Here is a 19,301-nt window from a genome sequence, read left to right as displayed (position 1 = left end):
CAGCAGTATGCTGACCAGGGGTAAGGTCAAGCAGGCAATGCAAGGCTAAGGTCAAGTGAAATGAAACACTATGCCCTGGAGCGCATGTGTGCAGGTCTGCATGTACAGCGCTCAGTTTATACGCACATGTGGTTTTACTTCTCGCCCATTGCTACCAGGGTTCTATCGCACCTGATGAGGTGACTCTCTCGACCAGACCTAAACAATTCCAGTGACACGACAATGTCGAAACGTCTGGAGAGAAGTCCAGATGCAGTGGGTGGGCATCAGTTCCTATTGCATTTAAGTTCATTCTATGCGATGTAAATGCAGCTATTGCGATCTGCCTTTACAGTCGTGGATGAGAACATCTAATCGGGCACCTGATCAACCGGAAAGAACTTTCCACAAGGCATCAGGTGTAGCTACCCATTCTGCGTCAAGATCCATGGATAGTACTGTCTACTGCTACATGAATGCTAGGAAATGCTACTGTTCTCGAAATGAATGAATGCATTAATGAATCTAAATGTTAGTGAATGTATAACTGAGTGAATACACAGTGGAGGATCCTTTAATCTGACCTATGATAATCATGACTATTTCCACTGTTGCCAGACGTTCGAACCTCGAAGAAACATTGAATATAAAAACGAATATCTCATTTCAGATCCTTCTTCTAAATACTTTCATTGTTGACAAATTTGTATCTGTTTAATAATAAAGCTTGGATAAAATAAGTAAGGACTGATTTGCTGTTGTTCAAACCATTGTTGTCTTCGCGGTTATTATGTAGCAACGACTACGATGACTACGATGATACATTCAATGTTAAAATAACCAAGATGGTGATAAAGACTTTGAAAATATCATTAATATTATTAACTAAGAAATTACAGATATATTTATTAATATTTTTGTTTCTTTATTTACTTACTTTTTTAATTCTCATATTATACAATTAATTTATTTATTTAGTAGTAGTAGTAGTTGTAGTAGTAGTAGTACCATTGATGTTGGTAAATGTTTTTGTTTGTTTTGGTGTTAACTTGAGAAGGATTTAGAAATACAGAATAATCATTCTTTATCTTGCCATTGCAATCTACACTATGTTGCTTAACATTCTGGTGAGCACCGTATATCAGGTGCGTCAGAATGCCATAAATAAATCCTCGTTTTTGAAGTACACGTGTCAAAAACCTCCTATTTTCAGATGACATCAGAAAAAAACATACTTAGCAGAGACCACAACCAAATGATACATAGAAATTTCAACATCCGGGAAGGAAACAAGTGCTGCACAAAACAAAAGTAGTCATTCAATCGTCTTATAAAATAATATGTCAGTGAAATACTAGATACTGGAGGCTCTACACTCCTCACAATAACTCGAATCTACCAGGGTAAACGAAGGAGTTTCAATTGCAGAAGCAAAATCCAAAATCACCTTGGCCATAAGTCCCCTCTCCAAAATCAAAAGCGTCCTAACGATCAGTGTGAGACTCCTTAGGGCATTGGTCATAACAATATATCCAAACGGCTGCAAAAATGAACATTATATAAAGAGACTGAAAGAAGAATAAGAGCGTTTAAACTACGATGCGATCGGTATATTTTAAGCATCCGGTTCATCGACTGCTAAATCAAAGAAGAAGTAGGCAATATTGTCCATTTCAGCCACTGTAGACCATGAGGACGTAATACTAATCAACTATCAACCGCGAAGGATGGACACGTCAGCTAATAGGAGCATTAGTAAGTGAGAAAAAGAACATATGTGTCATATTCTTTTATGCATTGTACAGCGAACGACCCAAAACCTAGCGAATATATCAAGTACAGATTAACATAGCCTTAAACTCAGTTCTGCGATGAATATTCCATAATAAAATTTCATGCTTTAATTAAATAAGAAGAGATTATGCGATAAAGAATGTATAACATTAACATTGCTTAGAGAAGAAAGACAAATCGACAACGCTCACAACATAGTACGTTTGAAGAGATCAAGAAAAGCAGAAAACTCTTTCTTTGGTTCACTTCAGTCTGCTACGTTTATCTTTAACATTGTGCATGTGTCTACTCACCAACACACTGTGTTTGCGATGTCGATGCAACTTGGTTGGTTGTGGTTCCACTGGGACATGAGATACAGGAGGTCTGTTCTGTACTAGGCTGGTAGGTAGCAACAGGGCAAGCTTGGCAATTACCACTCGTTGTCCGGAAGAAACCAGAATTACATGTTGCTGTATTGAGAAAATGTTTAACACTTTTTTCAGCTGCTTATCACCGTCACCAATTGTTTTGACCATTTGCAGGGCATAATATTTCAAATCGGGAAATAACTCAGAGCCATCCATTTAGTGGATTATCAGTAGCACATAACGCACTCAAATGTTTCCCTCAAAATCTCATTAACTGCCCCAATTTCATCAAATATAATTTAAATTCACTTTTAAATAATACATTTTATCAACCTTCCATTTCAAGTGCTAATATGTATCCGACAGATGCAGAATACATGCTAATCATAATAGTTGAGTTATTTTCAATTTGTGTATTGATATATGAAGTCCTATTAATTTGGGCATAATTTAAGCTGTTAAAACTTCTTTTAACAATTCTATTGTATCAGACAAATACCATTTCAAGGCAAGACATCAATGCTAACAGTTTATAATTCAATACAAATGTAAGGTAATCATAATAGCGCATCGAAACAATTCCACAGTTCTTCTAATTCTTTTGAAATCAATTATTTAGCAGAAGGAGACACTACATGGATTCATGTGCAGTAAATGCAATGTACCAAATAAAAGTTTTCGTGTTCAACCCTAAATGTAACAATATATATGAATAAGCATGATCCATTTGTAGGTCAATATAAATTGATACACAGCTGTCAAGCTGAAGCCATCTTCTCGAAACAAATTATTTCCAAGCTCCGATTTCAGTAGCAATAGCGATGCAAACATAATTAATTTCAACCCCTTTTGTTTTTAGTGTTTTGTCTGTTTTATGTTTGGTTTTGAAATGGATTCAATTCGATTTGAAAAAGATTCGATTCGAGTCGAAAGCATTCATGCAAGCGTTATTTAATGTGGTGATAATTTATATGTAGGATAATTCTCACGATACAAAATAAATTTAATTTCCTCCTTACAATGCCAACATAATTAAATCTATATTTCAAAATGTATAACTTCAACTGTAATATAAATGAATTAAACATATCAGCAGCTGTCATTTACTCTATTATATCTACAACAAATATTATCCTTTCCACAATAAATCCTATATGTGGCTGCAATTACGCTTTATCCACTCCATACAGTTACCTAGGTTTAATTATTATTTATGAGATACCTCGAGAAAAAGAATACAGTTTTTATAGAGTTTTATCAAAGAGCTTATATCTTATTGTAATTTTTCTAATTTTCTTTGTAAACATTAGTCGTTGAAAAATTATATTTAGACCTATTACTTTCAACCCACGTACAACTTGGAGCTCTAGTTACACTGGAAGAAGAAAAATATAACTTATTAATTCGTTATCTATTCTACATTATTTTCAAGCCCTTTATATGCCTTATTATTAGGGTCATAGTCGTTTGTATACAATCAAAATGAGAATTTTTATCAATATTTCTATGAAATGTATTTTTCTCGATTTTGATGATTTTTCAAAGCCTCTAAAGTTCTAATAAGGTCACATTGAATCTAGGTTCAACCATATTTGTCTTTAAAAGAATTATTTTTATATAAAGAAGACAATAGCCGTTTGCTTACATATCATTCACGTTTATCCAGATATTTATTCATTCATTTATGTAAATCCATTCTTCAAAAAAAAAAAAACATCAAAAAAACCCAACGATTTTCATTAATGAAAAGTTCCAAATGGGATCTATCTTTGAATCAGACGTATTACACTTCCAATATTTGGCTATATTAACTGAATATACAGATATAATTATATCGAATATCCTATGACATTTCGTAACGAACACTAACAATATATGTTTATATTCATTTTATCTCTCACACGACTTAAAGTCAAATGTATTTAATGAAGAACTTAGGCCTCAATGCAGCTAGTGTTTGTGTGTGCGTGTGTCTGGCGGAGAGTAGATTTGTCATACACATCAATAAATTAATGTTTAATGGGACATTTTCTACGAATAAGTGTTCGTTTTTTCGTGGCATTGGAAATTCATTTTTGCAAAACCTTGTGACTGAAATAGTTAATACAGTTTGTTAGGGAAAAGCTCTTTTCATCTAGTGAGTAGATTCCTTACCAACACACTGTGCAGAGGAGGTGGAGCCAGTCTGAAGTGTGATTGTACCAGTCGGGCAGGAAATACAAGAAGTCTGCCCCGAGGACGGCTGGTAAGTTCCAATAGGACAGGTCTGACAGTTGCCCAGGGTGTTGAGGAAAAATCCATTTGAGCACACGGCTACAAATGAATAAAATAATCACATGTTGCTTAGATCTGAGTTTAAATTTACTCATGCTCTTTGTAGAAAGACATAAAGAGAAATGAAATGCAATATACACAACCACTTTCCATAACATTTTAATTCATGGTGTGGTTCTATTCTGTATGTATGCATTTATGTACCGACGGACGTACCAACGGGTGTAGGTGAGAGTGAGGTTCATAAAAAATATGTAAATCTGTATCACAGTAATTATTAAGTTATAAGTGATAAAACGCATATGCTCATCTTTCATTCTGATGCGAAACAGGCTATTTTCGACCAAGTGAACTATGTGAAACGAAGTTCTATATCTAAGCACATGTAATTAGCGAACGCAAGAACAGTTAGACAGTACATTTAGCTTTGTAGAATACTTTTCTTGCTATCTGTCAAATTTTGTGAGATATCGAACTTGTTCGTTTAAGATATTAAGTAACAACGGATTAAATATAGAAATTACTTCTAAAAAGGACTACTCCGCTAAGGTTTCTGTCAGTTTAGAATAAATTATTGCAAATATTTTGGAAAGAATCTTGTGCAAGCATCAGTGGCATAACAAGACGAATTGACGTGATATATTGAGAGCGGAAAGGTTTTATTGACTGTATACTTGTTTTGCACATTTAAAATTACTCAAATGCTGACAACCAAAGCATCTCTAAAAACTTCAGGAACAAACACATCAAGGAAAGAAAGCAGACTCTGTTTGAACATAATATAATAATAAATAACTGTGAATAAGATTGAGGTAACAAACCATTTTGGAAAAGAGAAGACACGAAACAAAGCTCCTGAGAGGTGTTACACAAAAAAGCCCCAAATAATAATAAATTAAAACAAAACACAATGCCATACTCGAGATGGTCAAGAAGACTGCATACTTCAGTACTTGATGTGAGACTTTCATTAAGTCAAATTATGTCACTCTGTAGCTAGTTTGAACACTCAGCATCGTAAGGACAATAATGGTTTCTAACAAGGGTTAAGCATATAACCCTGTAAATGGTAGAATACGCAAATAATTGACGCAGGATATCACTTTCGAACTGTTATGGACATAGAAGCGATTCTACAGGTCAAATCCTTCACTACATTCTAAAACATGCCTATTCTCACAACGGAAAACCATATATTCATGTGACATCCGTCGTACAATAAAATATTTAAAAATACTGTCGAAACTACGCATATTATACCTTGGTGTTTGGGGTGTTTGCAAATAAATGTTCCATATTTTAGGCAAGGGCAAATTTAGGAAATGGCCAACACACAGTACTGCTGAAGAGAATTTAAATGTTGAGAAAACAAATTATTTGTGTAGCAGATCATGCAGGGTAGAATATAAATAAATTTAATTTGATGATTTGTTAGGGTATATCTTCTTGAGTCTATTTTACTCACCAACACACTGTGCTTGAGATGTGGATCCAATTTGGTTGGTTGAGGTTCCACTGGGACAAGATATACACGAGGTCTGCTCAGTACTCGACTGGTAGGTACCAATGGGGCATGCTTGGCAACTACCACCCGTTGTCCGGTAGAATCCAGAACTACATACAGCTGGATTCAGAATATTTGCAATATTTAACTCTTTTTTCTTAGTCATCAATTTCAAAATCATTTGTATAGAATGATGTGTTAAAACTGCATTCTCAGTTATCATATATATTATCTGTGTGTCTCTTTTGCCGTATTTCCAGTAGAAAATACTCATAAAATAATTATTTGAACAAACCCAATTTAAATGTTTGCATTAAAATACTGGGATGTTCTTCATGCATTGCCATTGTATAACCTCCGTTTTTTTCGTGTCATTGGTTGGACAGCAGATCTAAAACAGAACCTATTTATCATAGTTGAGACGTCTTTGATTTGCATGTTGATAGAAAATGTTGTATTCGCTTGAGAAGAATTTTATACAACTGCATAATATTCAGATATATTTCTAAAACAGCATCTTCCATAGAAAAGTGACGACGTAAAAGCACTTCAATTTCATTAATTGGATATTTCAGCATTTCTGTGTGTGACTCTTTCGTGCTGTCGAGGTCATGCACAATAAAACAATGCCGTCAAACTCTGTGAAAAAAGTATTTAATACAGTTTGATAAGACGTAACAATTATTGTAATCTAGGGTACAAATGTCTTACCGACACACTGTATAGAGGAAGTTGAAGCAGTCTGAAGCGTAGTTGTACCACTCTGGCATGAAATACAAGAAGTTTGTCCGGAGGATGGCTGATAAGTTCCCAAAGCACAGGCCTGACAAAAGCCCAGGGTGTGGAGAAAAAAGCCCGCTGAGCAGAGGCCTATAAATAGATACAATGACACGATTTTTCTTCTTCAGATTTTAGATAAATTACCCGTATGCCCTTTCCTAATTATGAAACCGATAAATGTTAATACGCAATGTATGGAGTGTTTTCCTGTTGACCATGCATCTAAGTATGTGGGATTCCATGTATGTATATGTACCTCTGACTTCATGAATGCTAAATTGTGCTCTGAATCTTCTATAGCACACATTTGACAGGAGATGCGGCTTGAGTTTGCTTGATCAATAAAGTACGTGTTGCTGTTTTAGCATTTATGCTGCTCCATATTATGCTGTGCCTATGTAATTTTCCTCTGTTTAATGTCTGTAGCTAGGAGGGGATGACACAGCGAAAGGCGGAATAATTCTGTGCGAAATCATACTTAGACAGAGGATCACTTTTCATATGCCTCAAGAATTATTTCCGTCCTTAAACTTGCTGCGGGAAACATTTTTACTCGCACTTCAGACATATTCTTTACGTGGTCTGCTCATCTAAAATGTGATTTCATTAGCAGAGTGCTGATGCTTGGATTCCCTACCCGTGTGAAACCCTCAGTGTTGGGGATCATGTTCTGCAATCTTATCTTGAATGGTTTCCTGTTGCAGCCCATGTGAGGATGGTTAAGCTTCTTGGTATGGCATCTGTACACAGTTCAGGTTTAACACGCATATAGCACTATTGACAACCTTTATGGCTGTGTAGACCTTACATTCAATTTCATTTCTAGACTATGCTTCTACGCTCCCACATGTTTGGGCAGAGTTTGCCAAAGGCCACACTTACTTTAGCAATTCTGACATTGGTTTCATCATCGATGTGGACGGGACATGGCAGTGTAATGCCGAGATATGTAAACCTTTCCACTGCGAGGAATATTTTGCCTTTACTGGTTCAGGATGATGCATCACCTCTGTCATGTTCAAACTTTCACAAGATGAAGAAAAATAGTCCATGTTCTGTTGCATGTAGATTCAGATTTGGCAATCAGGGAACAGTCGTCAGAAATTAGGAGTTCACAAACATTCACTTCTTGTACCTTTGTCGTTGCCTGTAGTCTTATCAGATTGAAGACAGTGAGCAGCACATAGCCTTGCTTCACTCAATTGGTGATGGGGAATGGTTCAGTTGACTCACCGTCGTCCACGACACGAGCGAGCATGCCTGAAATTGGTATTGGGTACTGCTTGGAGATCTGTTCGTAGCAGTCCACTTGGAGCTGACGGGCTGACAATAAATCATGGGGATGATTGAAAATGAGAGTAGACTTACAATGATTATAAATGCTTTTGTTCGTTTGAGAGGTTTATAGTAAAGTAATCCACCAACTACAATAACAAGACATTTTTTCCATCATCTCTGTCTCTCGCAAGTTGTAAATCCTGAGTTGATTTGAGCAGAAACTCTTCCGATGAGAAAGTTATAGTAATATTACTACTGTCCTGAATAAAGCAACATGAACCGCCTTTTTTCTCAAACTCAAATCATCCTCTAGGAAACCTTTTTCTCTCACTCCCCTCCCATGTCACCATAAAGTGAGTGATCAATCATGGCATCACTTTATAATGTAAACTATTGTCTTCGTTCACCATTATTGCTAAATTAACATTACCCTACTGTATCATCTAGTATGCCCATTGACCAAATTCATTTCCACTGATAAACAGGCGCTCTGTAATATCACGCTGTTTGCTTCCATAGTCCATGTTGATTATTATTGGACAGGTCACGTGATATCTCAAAGGTTCAGATAATACAAAAGTCCAAAATCAGAACATGTTATATTTGTCGAAATATGTGAAGCCAGTCTCTGTAATTCATTTACATATTTTGCTGGCTTGAGTGACTGCATCAACATCGTCTCTCAAGTTGATCGAGTCGCTATGTATCTTACTGTACAGTGACAGACGAGGACGTGACAATCATGCTTGAAGAGTTCAAACATTGACTAAGTCACGTAAGCCAGTTAAAGGACATATACCACTCCTGCAGAACACATTAGACCAGGAGTTGATTCGGTGAGTAAATTGCTAACTCAAATATGTAAAACAGGGAAATGAGGAAAAGGATGGACCCAATCACAAATCACAACAATGTCAAAGAATCGCAAATTCCATCTATGCCTAAAGTACCGCACTGTCTGTCAGATAAAAAGAAATTAGAGAAAATGTGGTAAATGGTATTGAATAGGTTGAAAACCTGAGCACTGAAAAGTCCTTGTGGAAGAGGTGGCAATTTTCAGTGAGCACTACACAATATATATATTTAAAGTAAAACCAACTGCAAAAAATATAGACAGTGTCAAATAGAACCGTTCTATGTGTTCTCAGATTTTGAAAAAGCTTTTGACCCATTGTGGCATGAGACACTTCGAGTTACCACGTGGAAAGTTAACAAATGGAACAAACTAAATACTCACAAACACAATCCATGAAGAAACTCAGAAAGTGCAGTTCTAATAAATGATACACATGGGGAATGTTTCACAGCAACAGTGGGCGTGCGTCAAGGTTGCTTAATCTCCGCTATGTTGCTTAACATCTTGGTGAACATCGTATATCAGGTGCCTCAAAATACCATAAATACATTCTCATTTTTGAAGAACGCGTCGTCAAAAACCTCCTATTTTCAGATGACATCAGAAAAAACACACTTAGCAGAGATCACAGCCAAATTAGACAGAGAAGTTTCAACGTCCGTGAAGGAGACAAGTGCTGCAGAAACAAAAGTAATTTTTCAATTGTCTTAAAGAATAACATATCAGTGAAATACTAGATACTGGAAGCCGTACACTCCTCACAATAACTCGAATCTATCAGAGTAAACGAAGGAGTTTCAATTGTAGAAGCAAAATCCAAAATCGATTTGGCCATAGGTCCCCTCTCTAAAATAAAAAGCATCCTAACGATCAGCATAAGACTCCTTAGGACACTAGTCATAACAATATTTCCAAATGTCTGCAAAAATGGACTTTAAATAAAGAGACCGAAAGAAGCATAAGAGTATTTAAACTACGATGCGATGAATATATTTTAAGCATCCAGTTCATCGACTGCTAAATCAAAGAAGAAGTAGGCAATATTGTCCATTTCAGCCACTGTAGACCATGAGGACGCAATAATAATCAAAAACTATCAATCGCTTAGGATGGATAGGTCAGTTAATAGGAATGTTAGTATGGGAGAAAATGAACAAATGTTCAAATTCGTTTATGCATTGTACAGCGAACGACCCAAAACCTTAAGAATATATCAAGTACAGATAACATAACCTTAATCTCAGTAGAATGTATAACATTAACATTGCTTTGAGAAGAAAGACAAATCAACAACACTCAATACGTAGTACGTTTGAAGAGATCAAGGAAAAGCAGAAAACTATTTCTTTGGTTCACTTGAAGAGCTAGAACTGATTTGGCAGTCTACTACGGTTTATCTTTAACCTTGTGCATGTGTCTACTCACCAACACACTGTGTTTGCGATGTCGATGCAACTTGGTTGGTTGTGGTTCCACTGGGACACGAAATACAGGAGGTCTGCTCTGTACTCGGCTGGTAAGTACCAACAGGGCAAGCTTGGCAATTACCACTCGTAGTCCGGAAGAAACCAGAATTGCATATTGCTGTATTAAGAAATGAATGGAGAAAACGTGTGAGACATTTTCAAATGCTATCTCAACGTCACCAACTTGTAGATCTATTGTAGAGCACAGTATTTCAAATAGGGTACCTAATTCAGAAATCCTTTCTTAGTGGATTTAGTAGCATATAACGAACTCAATCTGATTTCCTCAAAATCTCATTAACTGCCGCAGTGACATAAAAATAATTCAAATACACATTTAAATAATACATTTGATCAACTTTCCGTCTGAAGAGCTATGTCATCGACAGATGCAGAATTCATGCTAATCATATTAAATTACTTATTTTCCATTTGTGTATTGAGATATAAAGATCTATAAATTTGGGCATAATTTTAAGTTTTAAAACTTTTTAACAATTCTATTGCACCAGACAAATAACGTTTGAAGGCAAGAACTCGCAGCTAACATATTATAGATTAATATAAATGCAAAGTATTCATCATAGCGCATCAAAAAGACGAAGAGATTAAATAATTCTGAGCACCTTTCTTCTAATTTTATTTATCTGAAATGTTTAGGAGACGCAGTGAAATTTTGTGATTGAAATTTCACTGACTCTGCCAATATTTCTGAAAATATCAGTCGGAATTTGTGATTGAAATTTCACTGAGAGTTTGTCAAAAATTCTAAAAATATAGTGATATTTTGTGACTGTAATATCACTGACATTTTAGTAAAAAATATAAATAAGATATAGTAAAATGTATTTTTTGTTTCTTATACAATTTGAATGATTTTCAGCAGCATTTATATTCCCTGTTTCTGGTAGCTGTAATTGTGTTGTTTATTTTGGGACAATAACCTCTTTCCACATCTTTCTGTATCATATTTCTTTATCAAATTTTGTTATTATTGTTGTTGTATTTTTTTAAACTTAAACTGGATTTAACTGCCCTCAAACAAGTTTTCTTGTTTTCTGTTTAAATCAGAATTTTTCGCTTTTCTCCTGACATGAATCTAATTTTCCTCGATACGGACACTTTTTTAAAATATCGTCTCCGAATTTTTAAAAAAAATAATGCTCTATCCAGTCCCATTCCACAACGAGCTTTCTAATAAGTATTTGTTCTGTTTATTATTTAAAGGATGATTGTTATAAAGAGCTTTCTGATTGGTCAAAATTTTGCACTTGCCCAATGAATCGTTGTGTAACGGAAACTGATGGGAATGCTAAACATGGTGATTTGAGCGGGATACGAGTTTGAATAACCATTTAGAAAATGTGCGGCAATGAGAATAGCTTGAATGCAAAGTCGATGGGAATGTAATTGGTCAGTCTGTATGAAAACTGAACGCCAGGACTAGCATTTTGCTTTTTGTGTCATAAAGAGCTCTACAGTAGCGGCTAACATGCTAAATAGGACAAGGAATTGAACCAGGATGATTTCGAAGTTATATAACTCAAAACTGATTAACTTCAAGGATGAATTTAAGGAGGACAATGTATAGATCACTGGTGGGAATTGTTGCGAAATACCCATGTCTATCAAAGATCGTCATATCTTTGTGGAATTTTCTTGGCCCACACGTGGAATCATTCAATATCGTGAGGAATTATTGTGTATATTATCAAAATATTCTAGGTGTGTTGGAATTCAGTGTAAAATAAGAGTAGTTATATCATGATAAACGTTTGTCATTGCTGCTTATGGAACAAGGACTAATTCAAGAGACCACAACAGCATCATAGTTTGTACAAATCAAAAATCAAGTTGCAGTACAAGTGACTTGGCAGGCTTCTAGCATTTCTTCTTTTCATGTCTCATATGGATGCTTTTCTGTAATTTTGCATTATTTTCACAGCTGAATTTTTCAATGCAGATTAATATTTTATATTTTATATATGTTTATGTGTTCACAGATGCCTGTGCATATATTCCAGGCTTGATGCTTTGATTTTTAAAATCACTTAATTATTTAGTGTCTTGCCAGATTCTTCACATCATGTTGTATATACTGTAAATATTGTACATAACAGATAGAAGGCCTCAAAGTAGATTAGTTCTGTAATTAATTAAGTTACGTTCTCTAAATAAAGTCATTATTATTATTATTATTAACTCCATTATCTCTTGTCTTGGATGTCATATAATTACAACATCTGTAAAAAGAAATCATGCAAACTTAATATCAACTTGGTTAATACAGTCCTGTTTAATTAATATTCATTATTAATCTGAGACCTTTTGAAATGTATGAAAAACGTCTGAAACTTCAGTAAAATATTCACAAAAGTTTTAGTCAATATTTGTGAAATTTTACCAGACTTTTCAGTGAAATGAAAAAGACTTAAGTGATGCCATCATGGATTAGGCTTTGTATGCGAGAAAGAAAATGAGGACAAAAAAAAACATAAATCTTATTTGATAATGTCTGTCAAAATAAAATTTATGATCCATTTTAAAAATGATCGTGAATATTTATCATTGATTCCCAATAATGTCTAAGAATCATTAGGCAGTTTAATAGAAATCTGAAGCAGATTTTTTAATGGTTGAGACAGAAAGCGCTTAAAAAAACCATCTGAAATCCGCCTTAAGTATGCCTGGAAAATTTCGTACGGGATGAACTATTACCAAATTCCATATGAACTATTTACAAATTCCATATGGACCATTTACAAATTCCATATGGTGTATTTGCCAATTCCATATGGACTATTCACAAATTCCATATGGATTATTGCCAAATTCCATGTGGAATTTTAATTTTATTCTATATGAACAACCTACAGATCTCATGGACTAATTAGTATATTCCATGAGATTTTCCATACGGAGTACATACGGAAACCATAGCATTTCCATATGGATACACTGAAATCCATAAGAGTGCTTCACTATAGAATAATAATGTCCATATGGATATTTCTGTAAAAGTACGTATGGATTCCACATCCAATCCATGTGGAAAATTTCGTATGGGTTTAAAGTTCCTAAATTTCTTAGAAGGTAACATTGAACCCAGAAAGTTAATAATCTTTCTTTATGTTTCTAAAGAATTACATCCTTGGAAAGATAACAATATAGACACATTTCAATATCATTATTCAAAAGCTTATTAGGCAAATGATTGTGTGATCTAGCAAATGAATTCATTACCAACACACTGTGAAGATGAGGTAGAGCCTGTCTGAAGTGTGATTGTACCACTCTGGCATGAAATACAAGAAGTCTGTCCCGAGGATGGCTGGTAAGTTCCTATTGAACAGGCCTGACAATTCCCCAGGGTGTTGATGAAAAATCCCGCTGAGCAAATGGCTACAAATGAAAAAAATTAACACATTGTATCTAGAGATGAAATCTACTTATATACTATATACTACTTTCCAGAACATTTTCTTTCATGAAGCAATCGTATATGTATGTATGTATGTATGTATGTATGTATGTATGTATGTATGTATGTATGTATGTACTGACAGACGGACCAAAGAGTCTATGAGATTGGATAATCGACTAAAATAAAATTGATGACATTCTTGAACGCATCGTCCATTTCGGCTCTCGCAACATGTTATTTCCGATCAAGTGATCTCTGTGAAATATTTAGCCACATTGGATGTAGAAATTACTTGTAAAATAAAAACAGGATTGACATTATGCTTTTTTCTTTCAATTTCGTTTAAATTGTTGTGAATATTTTCGAAAGAAACTTGTGCTAAAACAGACCACATTGGATCGTGAATTGAAATCACATCTAGAAAGCGGAAATGTTTTAATGACAGAATGCTAGTATCAAAATTGTTCATAATTACTCTAACATTGACAACCAAAGCATCACTAGAACGTTAAGGAATAAAATCAACGAGGAAGAAGCAGTTTTCGTTTAAACATAATATAATAAATAAATGTAAATAAGTGTTTCTCACCGAACAACTTTCGAAAAGAGAAGACATGGATGAAAGTGATACTCTAAGACACTGACACAAAGAGAATGAAAATGCATTCAAAGAAAAGACTATGCCATACTTGAGATATTCAAGAGGACTACATACTTCAATAGTACTTATAAGAATTGTATTACGTCAAAAACTGTCACTTCGTGGTTAGTTTGTCTACTCTCCCCTCATAAATAAGCTTACAATTTTTAACAAGGATAGTGGATATAATGCCGCAAATGACTGAATACCCAAATGATTAACGAAGGATACCACTATCGAATGGTTAAAGAGACAGATGCAGTTCTACGGGTCAAATCCTTTTATTCATTCCAACACATTTCTACTCCTACAGTGATGAATAATATATCCATAAGACATATGTAACACATATAATAAATGCAAACAAATGATTCAGATATACACATTCTGCCCTGGTGTTTGCAATAAGTGTTCCATATTTCATATTTGATGAGAGTACGGTAATAAACTGAAGATGAATGGAGTATACTTTGTTTGCCAATTTAGCCAAACGCATTTATAGGAACCCGCCAACACACGTTATAGATAACTCAAACAGAACATATAAATATGAGGAAAAACTCAAATTATATAGTGTAGCAGATTGTAAAGGGTAAACAGAACTAAATTTAATTTCGTGATTTGTTAGCGGCAATATTTCAGCATCTGTTTTACTCACCAACACACTGTGCTTGAGATGTGGATCCGATTTGGTTGGTTGAGGTTCCACTGGGACAAGAAATACATGAGGTCTGTTCAAAACTCGACTGGTAGGTACCAATGGGGCATGCTTGGCAACTACCACCCGTATTCCGGTAGAATCCGGAACTACATATAGCTGGATTGAGAATATTTGCAATTTTGAACTCCTGTTTCGTAGTCATCAGTTTCAAAATTATTCGCATATATTTCATCGTTGCATTTCTTTTATTCTATTTCCAGTAAAACCTACTCACAAAATAATAATTTGTTCAAACTCGACTTGAATGCTGTTTATGCTAAAAACCTGAATGTTTGTGAAACATTGCCTTATTATCACCTCTGGGTTTTTTTTATAAAAAAATATTGGTGGTTCGACAACAGACCTAAAACAAAACCTAGTCAATATGGTTGAGTCATCTGTGATGTGCATGTTGATAGAGAAATAAATATTCAGTTGAAAGGAATTATGCACCATCGAATAGTATTCAGGTATATTCCTCAGACAGTATAATCCATACAAAGGTGACAATAAAAATGGGCTTCAAATTCATTCATCAACTGATTGAAGGATTTTCTGTGTATGACTCTTTCATGATTCGATGTCATGCACAACAAAAACAATGTCGGTAAATTATGTGAAAGAAGCATTTAATACAGCTTGATAATAAGTAACAATTATTGCAGTCGAGGGTACAAATGTCTTACCGACACACTGTATAGACGAAGTTGAAGCAGTCTGAAGCGTGGTTGTACCAGTCTGGCATGAAATACAAGACGTTTGTCCCGAGGACGGCTGATAAGTTCCTATAGCACAGGCCTGACAGAAGCCCAGGGCGTGGAGAAAAAAGCCAGCTGAGCATAGGGCTATAAAAAGATATTATGAAGATATTTTTACCAGACTTTAGATTAAATACCCGTATGCCCTTTCCTTATTATGACACCGATAAAGACAGTGACCATAGACTGCAACACTTTCGAAAACCATTTGTATGCATTGGGTACTTTTCTCTTGACAATGTATGTATGTAAATATTTATGTAGGTATGTATAGGTATGTATTTATGTATGTTCTTGTTGTTCGAAGTTAAAGGTAACTATGACATTATTAACTGGTTTCATCATGTACGTAGACGGCACTGGAGAATGTGCTGTCGAGATACGTAATCGTGTCCACTGCCAGGGATGTTTGGCCATTACTGTGATGGCGGGCTCTATGTTTGTTGTGAAGATTGGTACATTGCCTCTGTCTTCATGATACTAAATGTGAAACCGAACTCCTCACAAGCTGTAGAGAAATAGACCAAATTATCTTGCATGTCAAATTCAGATTAGATCAGGCGGTCAGGGAATATTTGTTTGCAAATAGGAGTTCACAATCAGTCACTTCTAGTAAGATCGTCTTCGCCTGTAGCCTCCTCAGATTGAAGAACCTCTTGTCAGTCCAGTATCTGATGGAAATCTCAGAGATATAATCACGGAAAGCATCGGTAACATCATTCTAATAAGGGCTGGGGCTCTCACACAGCCTTGCTTCACTTCATTGGTGACGAGAATGGTTTAGATGACTTACCGTCGTGCACATCACAGCCAACATTAAGTCATGGAATTTCCTTACCTTTACGATGCATTTCTTTGAGAAACCAAACTTTGCCATGATCTTTTAACGGCCTCCAAAGCGGCTGAAAGTGTCGTCGTTTTGTCTCCTGGTTCTGACGAGCTGCAAAGTCCATGCCTGTGGTAACGTATCCATTCCTGAAGCCACACTGATGATTCGGCAGGATTTCACCAGTATTGACAGCAAAAATATGCATCGATGGTTGTCACAAGATTGTTGCTTGTCTTTCCGCTTGTACAAGTGGACTACTGTGGCATCTTTGTATTCATAGGGAATAATTTCATGAACTCACAGACTGGAAGAGCTCAGCCAGTTTCTATGTCGTATGAGATATATGTTGATATATCATCTGCTCTAGATGATTTTTTCATTTGACAGCAGGTTAATTGCTTTCACAGTCTCAGTCAGCGTTAAGTTACCAGTAAGTGTTATGCTGATTACATTTGCAACAATCATTTACCTCCTGAATGATATATGGCTGTTGATTGTGGATGTTGTTGAAGTGTTCTACCTATCACTGAAGTATCTTTTCTTTGTCAGATAGCACTGAGGAGCTGTCAGCACTTAGTGTTTGATATGCTGCTAAAGACTGGCCAGTACATTTTCCTCACAGAAGTTCTTCATGGCATTCCCTCTTGGTAGCTGTGAGTTGTTGGCAAATTCAACACCAGCGTAAGTTTTGCTGTTGTTACCTTGGTCACAGCACACAAAATATGTGTCACTAACTCATCCAGATTTGAAGAACTCCTGTGGGATGACAATGTCAAAACGTCTGGAGACAAGTAGAGATGAAGTGGATGGGCACCAGTTCCTATTGCATAAGAGAGGATGCCCTGATGCTGTCTATGCAGTTTATGCTATCTGCCTTCACAGCTGTGGGTGGGAATATATGATCGGCCACCTGATCCACAAGAAATTAAATTTCTCAGGGATTTAGGTGTAGACCTCCATTCTAACTCAACAGTTATGGTACCGTCTACAGCTACATGACTGTAGGAAATGCTTTTGTTCTCAAAATGAATGAATGATTTCAAAAGTGCGTGAATGGATGTCTAATTAAATAAACAGTAGATAAATCTTTAATTTGACTTATGTCCATAGTTATTTCGTCGGGTGCCAAGGTCAGACCTTCAAATACATATTTAATATGATAATGAATAACACATGGTTTCTCTAAATATGTTTTCATATTTTGATAAATTTGTTGATAAGTTTTAAGTAAGGATTGGTTCACTGAGGCATGAGGTACTTTGGGTTACCATAGGTAAACTTAATGGGAACAAACTCACAAACACAATCCAAGAATTAAAAAGAGATGGGGAGTGGATTTCAACAATGGTGGGCATGCGTCAAGGTTCTTAATTTCAATATGTTAACATCGTATATCAGATGATTAAGAACACGATTTATAAACTTTTACTGCTGGAGGACGCGTCATAACAAACATCTGATTTAGAGATGCCATGAGTGGATTTGCACGGTCTACCATAGTAAACGAGGGAAGTTTGATAATAAAACCAATATCCAGAATAGCTTTGGCTGATTGTGCCCTCTCCAAAAGGAAAAGCGTCATTACGAACATATGAGTGATACTATATAGGGCACTGGTCAAATTCTATACTTCCAAACACCTGTGAAGCACTGACTTTAATTAAAGAGACTGAAAGAAGAATAAGACTCCTCAAAAAGTTTGCCATATGACTAATTAAAACACAATGCGACTGATACCTTTTAATCATCAGCTTCATCGACTGCAAAACAAATGAAGAGGTATCCAACACCGTCTATTCATCCACTTGCGATCATGATGATCTCCTACCAACCATGAGAAAGGGAAGACCACACTAATAGAAGCATTAGTACAAGAACCAAATTCTTTTACGCATCACAAAAGAGCTAATCCTACAGTGAACGACCCAAATCTTGAGCATACTTTGGGTACAGAAAAGCAAACCCTTAAAAAGGTAGCGACGTTACATAAAAGACAGTACAAATACGATGTATTCTTACCCTCAATTATGCGATGAATACCCCATAAGATAACTGCATACGTTAAATAAAGCATTAAGAAGGTAAGAGAATCAGGACGAACGGCATAAATCACCTACGTTTTGTAAATAGACAACACCCAATACATTATATAATATAAGAGAACAAAGAAAAGGAGAAAACTATTTCTCAGGTGCACTTGATGATGCAAAATAGAGAAAACTTGAACCAATCTGGGAAATTTCTAGGGTTTATCTTTCAACCTGTGCATGTATTTACTCACCAACACACTGTGTTTGCGATGAGGATGCAACTTGGTTGGTCGTGGTTCCACTGGGACATGAGATACAGGAGGTCTGCTCTGTACTTGGCTGGTAGGTACCAATAGGGCATGACTGACAAATACCACTCGCATTCCGGAAGAAACCAGAATTACATATTGCTGTATTAAGAAAACGTGTAATATTTTAACTGCTATTTCACCATCATCAATTTTTAATCATTTGTAGTCTATTAAATTTCAAATTTGTGATTTACTACGAGATATCTTTTTATTGGATTATTAATAAAATAGAACAAGCCTAATTGTTTGTCTTCATATTCTCATTAATTGTCATCACAATCATTGAAATATACTTTTAAATTATACATTTTATCGTCATATTTCGAGT

At 35.5% G+C, this 19,301-nt stretch overlaps 1 protein-coding gene across 1 annotated transcript in view; it reads right to left on the bottom strand.

Annotated features, from left to right (window-relative positions):
• The window catches only part of LOC149803013 (uncharacterized), a 124,961-nt gene extending 105,900 nt beyond the window's left edge, over positions 1 to 19,061 (bottom strand). The window contains exons 1-9 of the mRNA XM_089952567.1: positions 18,914 to 19,061; positions 15,732 to 15,890; positions 15,004 to 15,162; positions 13,525 to 13,683; positions 10,241 to 10,399; positions 6,613 to 6,771; positions 5,863 to 6,021; positions 4,278 to 4,436; positions 2,067 to 2,225 (exon numbers count right to left, since the gene is read on the bottom strand). The gene's annotated coding sequence lies outside the window, so the exon portion shown is untranslated. The remainder of the gene's footprint in view (positions 1 to 2,066; positions 2,226 to 4,277; positions 4,437 to 5,862; positions 6,022 to 6,612; positions 6,772 to 10,240; positions 10,400 to 13,524; positions 13,684 to 15,003; positions 15,163 to 15,731; positions 15,891 to 18,913) is intronic.
• Positions 19,062 to 19,301: the final 240 nt, after the last annotated feature.

This window comes from Sinohyriopsis cumingii, chromosome 3 (genome assembly GCF_028554795.1).
Source record: "Sinohyriopsis cumingii isolate HCF-2022 chromosome 3, ASM2855479v2, whole genome shotgun sequence".
NCBI classification, from domain to species: Eukaryota; Metazoa; Mollusca; class Bivalvia; order Unionida; family Unionidae; genus Sinohyriopsis; species Sinohyriopsis cumingii.
Note: the sequence above shows the minus strand (reverse complement) of the source record. Positions and strands in the feature narration are given on the sequence as shown.